At 35.2% G+C, this 15,116-nt stretch overlaps 2 protein-coding genes across 10 annotated transcripts in view; one reads left to right on the forward strand and one right to left on the reverse strand.

Annotated features, from left to right (window-relative positions):
* Kirrel1 (kirre like nephrin family adhesion molecule 1) overlaps positions 1 to 15,116 on the reverse strand; it is a 1,148,154-nt gene that overhangs the window by 339,116 nt on the left and 793,922 nt on the right. The gene's annotated exons all lie outside the window — the stretch shown is intronic.
* The window catches only part of Lrba (LPS responsive beige-like anchor protein), a 552,647-nt gene that overhangs the window by 103,822 nt on the left and 433,709 nt on the right, over positions 1 to 15,116 (forward strand). The gene's annotated exons all lie outside the window — the stretch shown is intronic.

The raw sequence follows: 15,116 nt of genomic DNA on the forward strand, positions 1-15,116 counted from the left end.
GGCGCACCATGTTCAAAGATGGGAGTCTTTCTTGTCTTGCTTTGTTTTTTTTCCCCTTGTAACTGTAAAGTTGAATAAAAGGAAAGTTTTGGCTTATATTTGCACTTTGCTCTGGTCAAAGACAGGTAAAAATTTGATTTTAAAGAAACCACTCTCCTGTTTTTCCATTTTTAACACAACATCTTATGTAATACAAGATGACCATGAACTTTTAGTCAAGGGTGACCTGGAACTTGTGATCCTCCTGTCTCTCTACCTCCTAATTGCTGAGTGGTAGGCTTATGTCACCTCTCCCAACCTGTTCTTTGTTTGTTTTTTAGCTTAATAGAAGGATATAAAAAACGTATGTACTTAAAATTAAATATGTAAAATTAAATATTCCTTCTCAAATATTTTGTTTATTATTCTTCATTTTATCTCCTACTCTCAGTCTCTACTAAAGTAATTTGATGTTACTATTTCTGTTTCTTCTTTATACTTTTCCTGCAGTATATACCTTCTTATTGCTTCACGTCATTTCATCACTTTGTTTGGAGTTTAGATATTTGCCAAGGTTAAATTTTTATTTGATGTTTTCATATTATGTGGTTCTGCAGGTCTTTAATCCTAGTACAAAGGATAGAGAAGGGTCTCTGTTAGAGGACCAAGTTCAGTTACTAGAACCCATGTCAGGTGGCTCAAATGCTTGTAACTCCAGCATCAAGGGTACCCAATAGCTATGGCCTCTGAGGGCATCTGCATTCATATGCACAATCACACATGCAGACACATACATACATACACATAATTAAATAATAAAAAATAAATCCTAAGAAAATCTAGTGGGAAATAAGAACATATCTGATTTTATAAAGTGCCTCTGTTCCATGCACCAGGTTTTTGAGACTGATCAGGTTAGTTCAAAGCACTTTTCAGCTAAGCATGGTCCAAGGAGAAAATCATGCCTGTTACAAATAAAGATTCTGGAATGTAATCACTCTCATCTCGTTATTTATTAACATATGCTATTTTTGCACTACAAGGATAAATTGAGTATCCCCTGTAGACCCACATGACACTTAAAGCCTCAGCTGCCCAGAATGTGATCCTGTACAGCAACGGTTTTCCATCCCTATGTACTTTATTTTGGTTTGTACTGTGAAAGCTGACTATGTTGCTCTCAACTGTGTTGGCTGCTGCAATCTGGGTTGATTTTCTGTTAATAGATTCTTAGCCTTTACAGAGAGATAATGAGAAAAATTGAGTTGCTTTTGAATACCATATACATTTAGATTAGATTTCAGAGCGATCTATTGAGATTGCTGGTCAGGAAAGGTTTTTTTCCTTCTTTTCTGAGTGTATATATATATATATATATATAGATTTGCCTTAGAAAGGATGGCTAGTGTCACTAGAAGATTTTTGAGATCTTTTTGGAGAATCTGTGAAGTTCTCCTGTCTAGCTACATAACTATGGAATTGGATTTTCTTGAAGATTTCTACCCAGACAATATAATGCCATATACCTCATGTAAGATTAGGGATATATCAATTTAAAAATAATTTGTTGTTTCCTTCCATAGGCAGTTTGTTATTTTTTTAACAGCAAGTTCTTTTTTTTTTTAAATTATTTTCTCACATATGTTTCTCTTGTCTTGCATTGATGCCATTGATAAAAGTATTTTTGACTTTTACTACTTGATAAGAAACTACACTCTGGCTGTAGAGTTATAGTTATTTTCAAATATGCCATGCTGTGTTAATTCTATATTTACACAGTCCTTTCTATTTACCCAAATCCTTTACATTGTTTTAGGACTTCAGTTTTAAATGATAACTTAATCTGCTCACCCAGTCTGTCTGAATTTACAGCCTATAATTTTTGTAGTGTCTCTCGTCAGTCTCTCTTAATTGTATGCATCAGTCTCCCGCACCTCATATTGTGGTTGGGAGATCCTCGACATTTAGTATGATCTGTACCTCCATGATTGTCTGCTTGCTCAGCTTTCTGTTTTTCTCTGTGTCTCTGTCTTCTCTCTCTCAACCAGTATTACCATCTTACATCTTTTTCTGTTCTCTCTAATCTCTCTACTCAGTGTGTCTCTGCTGTGAACCTTCTTTACCCTGTCTGATTCTCCTTTAGTGGGGCTGCATGTCTTTCATCTCCACTCGTCTCTGTGCTCTGTTGTTTGGTTGATTTTTGTTTCAGCATTCTCAGTCATTCTGTGTCCTGGCTTCATTCTCATTCTCTGCTCTTTTCCATACAGTTTTCTTTCACTCTCTCTCTCTCTCTCTCTCTCTCTCTCTCTCTCTCTCTATATATATATATATATATATATATATATATATATATATTCACTGTTTTGTTCCTTCTGGCTTTTATTTGAATACTTCTCTAGATATTATGAAAGTTGAAAGAAGAATCTAAAACATGTATTATCCTGGAAGGTATTGTTTTCTAAGGGGAGAAAACATATATGATAAAAGGACTGTATATAAGGTTCAAGGGTGCAAATACTCCAGAAGAGATATACACAGTGAAAAAAGAGTGATTACTTCTACCTGTGGGCATGGAGAAGTTGTGTAACAGGTGATATTGAACACAGTCTTAAGGAATAAATTGGATTCATGTAGATTGAATAGGTAACATTCTGGTAGAGGAAGCAGAGTGTGTAAAGACACAGAGGTAGTGTCACTGAGGAAAAAATGGTGACTAGGTTTGCATTGAGTTGTGTGACTTGTATGAAGGAGAATGCTATGTATCATGTACCAGTGTGAACCAACATTAACCATGTATGTCCCTGTGAAACCTATGAATTCTCCTCTTGCAGCTATTAACATTTCTTCATATGATCCATAGAACTGTGCTTGGTGCTGAGTTATTAGCAGTGACATTAAATGTTTGTTGTGGAAAGGGAAAGGAACCATCATTGTTTACTTTAGCTTGGTTTATTCTGTGTATGATTAAACAACTCATTGTTATCAAGAAGCCATGAATAGTGTCAGTGTCTGCTTATGAAAGCACCTGTGTTATGGCCACTCACAGTATGATGTTGGACCACTTTTTCAGAGTAATTTAGGATGCACATTTTATTATAGTTTTCTTTGTCCAACCCAAAATCTTATTCTTGTGGTGGAGGGAAGCCTAGAAGAATTTATTAGGTCTGGGGATCAAATGCAAAGCCTTGTACATACCATGCAAATTCTCTACTACTAGGCTATACCTCAGGCTATAAATCTGCTCTTTGCTCTGTGGAAGATGATCCTTTGTTCAAGAGCAGCCCGGGTACTGTAGAGACCCAATTCCAAAACACACCTATGCGCACACCCACACATGCACGAACCCATGTAGGTACGCATGCACACACGCTGTATACACATACATAAAATAAGCTCTTATGCTTAAAGAGGTTTGAATACTCCTCTGATTATACAGGAAATACTTTAGTGTTTTTATAAAATTCTTCCCTCTCTATATTCACATTAAGCTGATAATGTAGTATAAGATGTTTTACTTCTTAGACAAGGCTATGTGGAGATATTGAATGTGTACCTCAGTTATGATTTCTTAATAAATTTTTCATTATAAAAATCTGTTTACCATTTTCTGAGTTTAAATATACAGAAAATGTCAAAAGGAGCAAATATATTTTTTTATGTAGTATTTGCAAGCAGTGCTTATTTATGTATTTATTTATTTATCCTAGACATAGATTATATAGAATAATTACAGAGTGGTCAAAGAGAAGAGGCAGACATTCTTTATTTTTTTTTAATTTTTTTTATTTTCCATGTCAATCCCAGTTCCCTCTCCCTCCCTCCATCTCTTCCTCTTACCTTCTCTCCCCCCTCACATGCATCCTGACCACCCTCCCCTCCCATCCCCCCCACCCCAATTCCACATGTAGGGCAATGAGGCAGACATTGTTTAGTTTACATTTTTCTTTACTTCAGTGTCTTTTGATTTGAAACAGATCTAAAAACTGCTTTGCAAAGAAAATAATTGCTTTAAGGAAAGGCCTTGTGTCTACTTTCCTATAAAAGCCAGTCCTCTGCCTCCTTTTTAAAGGAAATGCTGCCTGAAGAAATCGTGGAGTATTTTTATTTTTGTATTCTTAAATTATAGTAAAACTAGATTTGCCACATTTTTGCCATGATGATATATTAAAAAAAGAAAAACAAACAAACAAAAAAACACAACAAGACTACCAAATGGAGTTGTGAGAGGGCAAAGAAAAACTTGTTTCAAGTTGGCTCATGTAATTTCAACTTTCAATTTTGGTTTTCCACACATATTTTCATTTTCTTTGTGGGATTTTCTTCATTGATTAAAAGTTAAAAGGTATTTCTTTTCCCAAAAATGTATACAAAGAACTTGTTTGAATACTGTTACATTAATTCTTTTTTTGTTGTTGTTGAAATGTTATTTTTAAAATGGACAATTTGTGCTCTGAGGCTCTTCATATGAATAATAGAGTTAGAGATTGGTATGAACTATTAAGTTGAGGAGGTGAACAATTTGTAGCATGCTAAAAATTCTGTTGAAGTTTTTGTAATCAAATTTTCTATCTGTGAAAGTATGCACTTAAAAGCATTTTAAGTACTTTGTTGCATGTGTTATAATGAAGCTTGCTTTTTTGCATTTTGCAGTGTATTTGGGCCTTAGTATCTCAAATTTATATTGTAGTTCTTGATGAAGAACTGACTTGTAAAGAACTAAGTTGCAGAATTGGATGGCTTTTGCTTTTGCAGTTTCATCAGGATATATGCAGCAGCTATAAAAAGCCAAAGAAACTCAATTGCAATTTTATTGTTCAGTTTGATAGATTTCCTGCCACCTTTGTAGCAGGGAAGCTGTTTGTCATTGTGTGCTGTTCCACCAACAGCGGAACTAGGTTTTATAAGCAGTAATAGGCTTCTAGCAACTGCTCTGGGCTGCTTACTGTGAATTGAGGGTTTCAGATATGTGTCCAGCATCCTGTGTAATAAAAAGTTTCCCTCTTTTTAGAAAAGGACAAGTTGTAATACAGTTAAATAATAATGTTTTCATTTGGAATCCTGAAATGCTTTTACTCTTTAATTATACTTTAAATTATTCCAACTTATTGTGAGAATAACCTAAAATACTCCCTTTTTTAAAATATATAAAGAAATAGAGCTTCACCCTTCAGACAGTGTATTTTCTCTAGATCAGTGTTGCCAAAAGATGCAAAATAATGAACAAATAAAAATTAATTGCACTTGAATTAAAAGTAAAATGTGAATTAGATTGTGCCCAAACTGGATGAACTGTTTATTAGAGAATGTTATCTACTGTTAGCAATCCAAGAAACTGTTCAATTGTTCATTTCAGTCATGTTATAGACAAAATGGTAGACTACTAAGATTAAAAGCCACCCATTAAGAAATTTCAAGAGCAAATGAGATGGCTTAGTAGATAAAAGTTTATATTGCCTAATGTGATAAACTTGAGTTTGATCCTTGGACTCATAGCTTGAAGGAGAGAACTCTCATCCAAATGTGCTGTGGTGAATGAACACACATGTACTCATATGTAAATAAAATTTAATTTAAAAAACTAAAAAAAAGCAATGCCATAGTTACAAGTTTTTCATGTTTCACAGATTTGCATTTTATAAGTGATTGATGAAGTATCCTTGTCTTAAAATTTTTATAGTAAAAATACCTTTGAGTATTTCTTTTAAAATTTGAAAGTTAGCTTTGGCATTTTTGTACCATCTGAGTATAACCAGAACATTTAACTATCCTGGGAGTTGTATTAATGATTCAGATTTACTTTTTTTATTTTATAGCATTCTCCAGAATTTTATTTGGAAGTACCATTAGAAGTGATCACTAAAACAAAAACTATTAATTTATATTGTAATGTGGTATATAAATGTTATACTTTCTTATTATTGAGCAGTGATGTCCTGATCATGTGTGTACACATTCTTCATATTTATCTTTTCACAGGATGCATTTTTGTAACATTTCTAGAGTTTGTATTATAGAATGTTTATCATGCATTTTGGAATGTTTTAGCCATTACACTAAACTACTCCCTAAAATTTTTTTAGTAATTTTTATAACAGATTTCATGTAAGCATGTGTTTAGATGTTTTTCAAGAAAATAAAATTGATCAGATGGGATCAGGGACATTCAGTGGGGTATGGTCATTTTTGTGCCTTCTCTTGATCCCTTTTCCTTCTGTTGTTTTGCCTTATTTAACTTGGATGTGATAGTTTTTATCTTATGATTTATTTATTTATTTATTGTTAGCTCTTAGAAGCCTCTTCTGTATTTTATTTTTTATTAGTTTTATATTCCAACCCCAGTTCCCCCTCCTTTTCCTTCTCCCTTTTCCTCACCTCCCCTTATTCCACCCCCACATCTACTCCTCAGAGGGGATAAGGCCTTCCTTGGGGAGTCCCTGAAGTCTGTGATACCATGTTGAGGCAGGACCAAGCTCTTCCCTCCCTGAGTCAGGCTGGGCAAGGTATCCTACCATAGGTAATGTGCTCCAAAAAGCCAGTTCATGTATCTGGGATAAGTTCTAGTCCCACTGCTAGGGTATACCCCAAATAGATCAAGCCCTTATTCAGAGGACCTAGTTTTGTCCCATGCAGGTCCCCCAGGTGTCAGTCCAGAGTTCAGGAACTACCAAAATCTCTGGTCAGCTATCTCTGTGGTTTTCCCCATCATGATCTTGACAACCCCACCTCCCACTCCCTTGCTCATATGATCTTTCCTCTCTCTCCTCCCTCTCTTCAACTGAACTCCAGTATCCAAGTGGATCACTGCATCTTCTTGAGAGACACATGTGATGGGAGGGGTGATACTGGGAAGAGTTGAGCGAGGGGAAACTGCAATCAGGATATATTGTATGAGAAAAGCATCTTTATGAAAGTGGAGAAAAAGAAAATCAAATTGATGATTATTTTTATTATAGTAGAAAAGATCATTAGATTATTTTTTTTCTAGGCTGCTGTTGTTTCTGCTATGTTGGGGAAAGCCAGGTTTATGACTCACTCTCTGAGCTGCATTCCTAGCCATTGTATTTTGTGACAGGGTTTCCCTGTATAACTTAAGCAAATTTCTTTTTTTTTTTTTCTTTTTTTTTATTGCAAATAATTTTTCCCATATTATGATCATGGTTTCTTTCCCTCCATGTCCTCCCAGATCCTCCCCCCCTTCTCACATGTCCAACTCCATGCCTCCTTTCTTGCTCTTTAAGAAACAAAATGCCCCCCCCCCCAGGCAACTAGAATAAAACAGAACAAAGAGGAACAATAAGAATTACATAATAGGTGTGTGTGTGCAAGGACACACACACACACACACACCATAAAAACACATAATTATAAACCATAGTACATGAACAAAAGACCTGTAAAGGGAAAGAAAAACAGATAAGGCATTATGGGACAAAACAAAACATCTTCAAAAATGGTCATCTACTGTTGGGCATTGGGCATACCCTTTGGTGTGGTTTGTATACCTAGTAAGTCTCCATTGAAGAAAACTGAAAACTGATTTTGAATTTGTGAGCGGTTGTCAATCAGAGATAGCTTCTGGGTAAGGGATGAGGGATTGTGTTCAATTTTCCTGTCAGCACTGGGAATATGTTTGCACAGTCACCTGTACAGGTTCTGTGCATGCTGCTATTGTCTCTGTGAGGTCATGTGTGTGCCAGTCCTGCTATGTTTAGATGGCTTTGTTTCCGTTGTGTCCTCCATCAGGCCTGTTTCTTACAATCTTTCCACTTCCTCTTTGTATAGTTTCCCAAGTCCTGAGGTGTTGCAGAGATTTAGCAGTTACTATATCAAGGGTTCACATTAGAACAGAATGTTGTTTTTTAGAAGTACTTTAACCTTGAAAAAAATCTTGGTAGAAATTGGTGATTGTGCTCTGTGATTTTAGAGTTGTTTTTCTGAAAACAACTTTACAGTCTTTGCATGACTTTAGTCACTCCTGACACGCCTGGAGCTCTTGGATTATTTGGTACTGCAAATAGAATGCAATAAAGACTAAAGTAGTATGGGCGTGATGACAGTCAATAAATATACCTTTGAATGGCTGTTCAAGGGTCAGTTCATCAGAAGCTGGATATTCCTTTTGCCACCGGACCTAAAATTCATCTTGGCACGATTTCTTTCTTTGATTGACCCAACAACACAGAACATTCTATACTGAGAGGAGGGATTTGATGAAGACATCTCATTTAGGACTGAGTGTTCCATTATTTCTCATTTGCAGCACATTGTCCAGTTGTGGGCCTATATATTAATTACCATTTACTGAAGGAGGAAGCTTTTCTGATTATGGCTGAGTGAGGACTTGATTTATGGGTGTAGCAGAATGTCATTGGGAGTCATTATATTGCTATGTTCTTTTAGCAGAACAATAGTGTTTAGTTTTCTTCAGGTTTGTGACCAGTGTGGTCTCTGATTCTGAGCAGGTCAGGCATGGGTTCCATCTTACGGAGTTGACCTTAAATCCAATCAGATAGTGGTTGGTTACTCCCACAGCTTTTGTGTCACCACCCCAGCATATTGTGCGGGCTGGTTACCACTGTAGATTGCTGGATTTATAGCTGGGCTGGTGATTACCTTTCTCTTTTGGTAGTATGCAAAGTATCTTCTAGTACCATGAAAATTACTTAGTAGGGGTGAAGGCTTTAGGTGGTCACCAGTTTACTTCTCCATGCTCAATGAGTGTTGTAGATCCTGCCTTCGGTAATAGGGTCTTACTATCCGTTTGTGAAGAACAGCCAGTAAGTAGCCTTGGCAATAGCCTGAGTTGTTTGTGTGTTTCCATGGCCAACCATTTAATTATTAAATATAACTCATTCCTGGCACTGGATATTTCATTTTGTGGCAAGAGAAGCCTAGCTGGGACTTTGTCTTCCCCATTATTTGGTGACTTTATTTAGACCTCTTTTGTATATTATGTATTTTAACAAGCTTCTTCTGTAGTATGACCACTCAAAATGGTAAGGCAGACTTTGAATTCCAGATTCTCTTGTCTCTGTCTCACTTGTGCTGGGGTTATGGGTTGTTCTCTCACAATCTGGTTACTGTATTATTTTGTCAAGATTGGCTTAACTTTATCTAATGAAGATAATAGATATTAAGTGTTTTGTCAGTGATACCAAATGCTTACAATATTGTGTGTGAACCATCAGTATGTTAGCTTTTGCCTAAGAACTTAAAAGAAAGATGCATGCAGATTCATCTATGAAAACGAGTTTAATTTAGTGTATTGTAAAGAATATTATTGACTGATGAACAATTACTATTTAGGAATTATGGTGTTTTATAGAAAAGTGAGTACCAAGTTTACCTTTTGTTTTAAGTAAATTATAGAATATTCCCATATATTAGCATACTTATATAGATACTAGTGATCTTAGGGCTTCTCTTTAAATTATATATTCATGTCATATTGATAAGGAGATGTTACTTAAAATATTTTGTGAAAGAAGAAAGTTTATGTTATTAGGTTGCTTGCTAATGACTATGGTGTACTTTAGAGTAAGAACTGCAGATATGTAAGAAAACTCTTGTAGGGGAGAAAAATCTTTCCTTTCTACCCATTCTCCCTTGTTGCTAAGGGAGACCACTGCTAAGTAGACTGGCAAAGGATAAATAAGACAAATATGTATCAATTCACTTAAAATAAAATTTAAACCCTTCATAAGGATATGAATAATCAGTGAAACCATTAAATTTGCTGTTTTTATGCTCTATTAGTCAAAGAGGGAACATTATGGAAAGATGATAAGAGGAAGAGGCATGAGCTACAAGTAAATTAGCAAACTGTCAGAAATTTAGATTTCTCTCAGTATGTGCTCTTTGTGGAAATAAGATTATTCTTTTCCTCTCATTACAGGGAGGGTGTCTCTTGGGGGCATGTCTTGAGTTTCATGACTTGTTTTTTAAGACATGGGAACAAGTTCAGAGGTCCTTCCCACATTTTTCAGTTACTCAGGTTAAAATATGTAAGATTCTTAAAACACTGTGTTTTCTGATATAGCACTCTGAACTCTGTCAACTAAAAGCAAACAAATACATCTTTGTTACCAAAAAAAAAAAAAAAAAAAAAAAAAAAAAAAACCCAAAACAAAAATCCCCCACACAGTTCTATAACCCAAAGTCAAAAGACCAATATTAAATTAGAAAGAACTGCTTAAAAGTAAAGATTAGTACTCCCAATTAGAAATTGATAGACAGACAATACAATATAATTATGTTCAAGGGGCACAAACATCTCACAGAAGACTATGTAAAATTATTTTAAATTTATGAAAAAATTATGGACTTTCAGGTAATATTATTTTGAGATAATTGACCAAGAATAATTATGTGAAAAATATTAGGAATATTAGTTAATATAAGGTATATTTGAATAAAAAGAGCAGGATTTTTTTTTTATATATAACAATTATTTCATAACTATACCTGTGGTGTGTATATGCAAAAAATACTCTGGAATGATACATGAGAAATTAATAGCTGATTAATTATTTGACTGTTGGTAGAATTTTTGCCTTTGAGATTGAGTGTGATTGACAAATGATTTTATAGTGTTTACTTTTTGTATTTGTGTCATGTGCATTTATCTATTCCAAAATTACTTTTGGTTCATTGTATGAATGAATGAATGTACAGTGGTTATGGCATATATCACTTGTTTTTCTTATGGGGTAATGTTCCTTTGTTATTAACCTTGTACTGTTATTTTTATAATACATTCACTTTATTGGTGTCTTATATTTGATATCTCACCAGAAGACTCTACTGGTAGAGAAAGTAGTTTTGAATATAGATTTGAATAACTGCTTTGTGTAAGACAACTCAGGAAGTATTTATAATTGTATTTTCCTATTTTCTTCCAGCATGTTGGTTGTTGAATATTGTTCTATCAGTTTCTAATGATCTCGTCTGTGGTACTAATCTTTTGACTGATCTACATTGATATCTCATAGTGAATGATTCTGTTGCCTTTAAAGCACCTGGACAATTTATCTGTTGTAGAAAACATTGAAAACATTGTTAACCTAAGAACTAGAAACCAAGATGCCATATTCAGCAAGTATTATACAAAATAACAAAGTGAAAAGATGTATTTGTTTAAAGAAAAACCAGTTCCTAAACATGCTTGCTAATTTTTAAAAAGTCTAAATTTTTATTAGACATTCTTAATATATGAAATAAAAAGATAATAGTAATGTCTTGATTAAATTCTCCTTTATCTCCTAGTTAGTAAATTTGAATGCCAACTAAGTTTCAAGCAATGGCAAAAAAATCTTGTAGTTAATAGCACATAAGTACTACATTTAACTGGGAGTTTATAGAAGTGCTTTCCAAACATTACAAACAGCTATAGATTAGCAATCAAATGATTGTGAAGATTAATGACTAGTCTTTTAGTGGGTAATTTAGAACAATATCTGGTAATTAATTGTGAATTATCAGTTTTAAGTCACAAATACCTTTAGGAAAACAGCATAAAAAGATAACAACAGTGGTAATTGTTTAATTACCACTTAGCTTTTGTTGTGTTGGAATAAATTAAGGAGAAATTAGTAAACCAACTGAATTTAGAATATTTTCTTTTCCCCTTTTTTTCTTAAAACAATCTTTTATTTTACATACCAATTCCAGATCCTCTTTCCTCCTCCCACTCCTCCACCTTCCCTTTACCTTACCCCACCCCCATCCACTCCTCAGAGATAGCCAAGGCTATCCCATGGGGTGTCAGCAAAGTCTGTCACATCACCAAGTTGAGTCAGGACCAAGGCTCTTCTCAACTGTATCTTGGATAAGCAGGGTAACCCTTCATAGAGAATAAGCTCCAGAAGGCCAGTTCATTCACTATGTATAATAAATCCTGGTCCCACTGCCAGTGGCCTCATAAACTGCCCAAGCCACACAACTGTCACCCACTTTCAGAGGGCCTTTGCAGGTTCCCCAACTGTCAGTTTGGAGTCAGTGTGCTCACACTAGCTCAGGTCAGCTGTTTCTTAGGGTTTCCCCATCATGTTCATATTATCGTTCCTCCCTTTCTTCGACTGTCCTCTGGGAGCTCACCCAGTGCTTAGCTGTGGGTCTCTGTTTCTGCTTCTGTCAGTTGCTGGATGAAGGTTCTATGATGACAATTAAAAGTAATCATCAATCTGATTACAGGGGAAGGCCAGTTCAGATACCCTCTCCTCTATTGCTTAGTCTTAGCTGGGGTCATCCTTGTGGATTCCTGGAAATTTCCATGGTGCCAGGTTTCTTGCTAACCCCATAATGGCTCCCTCTATCAAGGTTTCTCTTTCCTTGCTCAACCCCAGCTCGACCTCATGTTCTCTTCCCCCTTCCCTCCTCCCCTCCCTCCTTTCCTTTCAACCCCCCCCCCCCCGCCCCCAATACACTCTATTTACTCAGGTGATCTTCTCTGTTTCCCTTCCCTAGGCAGATCCTTGTTATCTAGCTTCTCTGGGGTTGTGGATTGTAGCCTAGTTATCCTTTTCTCTATGTCTAATAATCCACTTATGAGTGAGTACATACGGTGTTTGTCTTTCTGTATCTAGGTTACCTTGCCCAGAATGTTTTTTTTTTCCTACTTCCACCCATTTGCCTGCAAATTTAAAAATGTCTTTTTTTTTTTTTTTTTTTTTTTTTGGTTTGCTGCTGAGTAATACTCTATTGTGTAAATGTATCACTTTTTTTTTTTTATCCATTCTTCGGTTAAGGGGCATCTAGATTGTTTTCAGGTCCTAGCTATTACAAATAATGCTGCTATGAATATAGATGAGCAAATGTCTTTGTAATATGATTGCTCATTCTTTGGTTATATGCCCAAGAGTGGTATTGCTGGTTATTGAGGGAGATTGATTCTCAGTTTTCCGAGAAAGCATCATTCTGTTTTCCAAAGTGCACTCTCACTAGCAGTGGAGGAGTGTCCCCTTAACTCCACAACCTCCCCGACATAAGCAATACAAAGAGTGGTTCTTTGAGAAAATCAACAAGATAGACAAACTCTTATCCAGACTAACTAAAAGCAAAGAGAGAATATCCAATTTAATAAAATCAGAAATGAAAAGGGGGATATAACAACAGACATGGAGGAAATCTAGAGAATCATTAGGTCATTCTTTGGAAACCTGTACTCCACAAAATTGGAAAATGTAAAATTAATGAACAAATTTCTGTATAGGTAACACATACCAGAATTAAATCAACACTAGATAAGCAATTTAAACATACTTATAACCGTTTATGAAATAGAAGCAGTTACCAAAAGTCTCCCAACCAAAAAAAGCCCAGGACCAGATGGTTTCAGTGTAGAATTCTATCAGAATTTCAAAGACAATCTAATAACAATACTTCTCAAATTGTTCCATTCAATAGAAACAGAAGTAACATTGCCAAACTCTTTTTAAGAATCTGTAGTTACTCTGATACTCAAACTACACAAAGATGCAACTAAGAATTACAGACCCATCTTCCTTGTGAACATTGACACAAAAATACTTAATAAAATACTGGTGAACCGAATCCAAGAACACTTCAAAAAGTCATTCACCATGATTAAGTAGGCTTCATCCCAGAGATGCCGGGATGGTTCAACATATGAACATCAGTCAACATAATCCACCATATAAACAAACTGAAAAACAAAACAGAACACATGATCATCTCATTAGAAGCCGAAAAAACCTTTGACAAAATTCAACACTCTTTCATGATAAAGGTCTTGGAGAGATCAGATATATAAGGAATGTATATAAACATAATAAAAGTAATATACAGCAAGCCAATAGCCAATATCAAATTAAATGGAAAGAAACTCAAAAGTGTTTACATGAAAATCAGGAACAAGTTAAGCTAAAACTGCCTACTCTCTCCCTATCTATCCAATATAGTACTTAAGTTCTAGCTAGTGCAATAAGACAAGACAAGAAGATCAAATGGATACAAATTGGAAAAGAAGAAGTCAAGCTTTCCCTATTTTCAGATGATATGATAGTATATATAAGTGACCCCAAAATTCTATCATGGAACTCCTATTACAGCTGATCAGCAACTTCAGTAATATGGCAGGATACAAGATTAACTAAAAATAAGTAGCCCTCCTATATAACAAATGATGAATGGGCTGAGAAAGAAATCAGAGAAACATCACCCTTTACAATAGCCAGAAATAACATAAAATATCTTGGGGCAACTCAAACCAAACATGTGAAAAACCTGTGTGATAAGAACTTGAAGTCTTTAAAGAAAAAAGAAATAGATATGAGAAAATGCAAATATCTTTCATGACCTTGGATCAACATAGTAAAAATGGCAATCTTATCAAAAGCAGTCTGTAAATTCAATGTAACCCCTATGAAAATCCCAGCACAATACTTCACAGACCTTGAAAAAACAACACTCAACTTCATATGGATAAACAAAAAATACCAGAATAGCCAAAACAATCCTGTACAATAAAGGAACTTCCAGAGGCATCACTACCCCTGATTTCAAGAGCGACTATGGAACTGTAGTAATAAAAAACAGCTTGGTATTGGCATGAAAACAGACATGTAGGTCAATGGAATCAAATCAAAGATACTGATAGTAATCCACACATCTATGAATACCTGATTTTTGACAAAGAAGCCAAAATTGTACAATGGAAAAAAGAAAGCATCTTTATAACTGCATGATGACATGCAAAAGAATGCAAATAGATACATATCTCCATGCACAAAACGCATGTTCAAATGGATTAAAGACCTCAACATAAATCCAGTTACACTGAAACTGATAGAAAAGAAAGTGGAACGTAGCCTTGAACTCATGGGTACAGGAGACCACGTCTATGTATAACACCAGTAGCACAGACACTGAGATTGACAATTAATAAATGGGACCTCTTGAAACTGAGAAGCTTCTGTGAGGCAAAGGACACAGTGAGTAAGACAAAATGGCAGCTTACAGAATGGGAAAAGATTTTCAAACCCACTTCTGACTAAGGGCTGATCTCCAAAATAGATAAAGGACTCAAGAAACTATACATAAAAATACCAAATAATCCAATTAAAAAATGGAAGAAACTAAATGGCCGAAAGATATAAAAGGAATTGCTCAACATCCCT

This window comes from Phodopus roborovskii, unplaced genomic scaffold (genome assembly GCF_943737965.1).
Source record: "Phodopus roborovskii unplaced genomic scaffold, PHOROB, whole genome shotgun sequence".
In the NCBI taxonomy this organism is placed as follows: domain Eukaryota; kingdom Metazoa; phylum Chordata; class Mammalia; order Rodentia; family Cricetidae; genus Phodopus; species Phodopus roborovskii.